The 1,163-nt window shown below is 45.1% G+C and overlaps 1 protein-coding gene across 1 annotated transcript in view; it reads left to right on the top strand.

The window, feature by feature from the left end:
• The window catches only part of KIAA2012 (KIAA2012 ortholog), a 123,478-nt gene that overhangs the window by 74,984 nt on the left and 47,331 nt on the right, over positions 1 to 1,163 (top strand). The window lies entirely within an intron of this gene.

The following is a 1,163-nucleotide window of genomic DNA, read 5'->3' as shown; positions in this document are numbered from 1 at the left end:
TTGGGCAATCCTACTTCTGTAGTGATACTGCCTCAGAAACCCAAGGAGGGGTCGCTATGAGTCGGGGCCGACTTGACGGCACATAACAACAACAATATCAACCTGCAATAAAAGAGTGGCTCAGACATGTCAAATGAAGTCCCAGACTGAATTATGAATTTTGCAGTCAGCAACAGGAGCATGGGGCTGAGGGTCTTAAACTATAATCCTGGATTTCCCCCATGATGCTGCAGCGAGTCAGCTTACTCTGAGGACTTCATATGTCTCCTTTGTGAAATGAGGAGGATTTTCCCTCCAGAGCCAGTTGGTTTGTTCAAGTCACAGTAGACTTACTTCCTTTAGAAGTATCTCCAAAAAAGAAAACCATTTGAGGAAAAGTCAAGGTCCCTCCACCAACCCCCAAGCATGGAGAAAATTGGGGGAGGGTTGTCTTCCTTACCTTTCCCTTCCTTCTCCAGGCTAAATGGCTTTTTATTAGATTAATCGCTGACTTCAGTTTTAACGACTTCCTCAACCTCTTCCATGTGAATGAGTGATTTCATGTTTACTATAAAGCATCTGGAAAGGATTTAGAAACAAATTTGTACCCAGCAGATTTCAGTCACGTACCTTGATAGGCCATTGGCAAATCCAGTGGATTCCATCTGCCGTCGCCTTCCCATTCTGAAGAAGGCATAGGATATCACACAAAATTGATATCTACCAGCATCAGCAGTTCCTGCTCGTCTTTCCTTTTCATTAATTCCCCACTGACTCAGCCCTTCCCTCCCTTTCCTTGGGGTCTGACTATATTATCATAGTGACCCTATGTACAACAGAACGAAACACTGCCCAGTCCTGTGCCAGCCTCACAATCCCTGCTACACCTCAGCCCATCATTGCAGCCACTGTGTCAATCCATCTCTTTGAGGGCCTTCCCCTCTTTCACTGACCTTCCACTTTACCAAGCATGATATCCTTCTCCAGAGAATGGTCCCTTCTGACAACATGACCAAAGTAGGTGAGACGAAGTCTGGCCATTCTCGCTTTCAAGGAACATTCTGGCTGCACTTCTTCCAGGACAGATATGTTAGTTCTTTTAGCAGTCCATTCTACTTTCAGTATTCTTCGCCAACACCACAACTCAAAAGTATCAAATTTCTTCGGTCTTCCTTATAGGAGGC

This window comes from Orycteropus afer, unplaced genomic scaffold, assembly GCF_000298275.1.
Source record: "Orycteropus afer afer isolate SDZICR_OR568_19922 unplaced genomic scaffold, OryAfe1.0 scaffold00002, whole genome shotgun sequence".
NCBI classification, from domain to species: domain Eukaryota; kingdom Metazoa; phylum Chordata; class Mammalia; order Tubulidentata; family Orycteropodidae; genus Orycteropus; species Orycteropus afer.
This window is presented reverse-complemented; position numbering and strand designations above follow the sequence as displayed.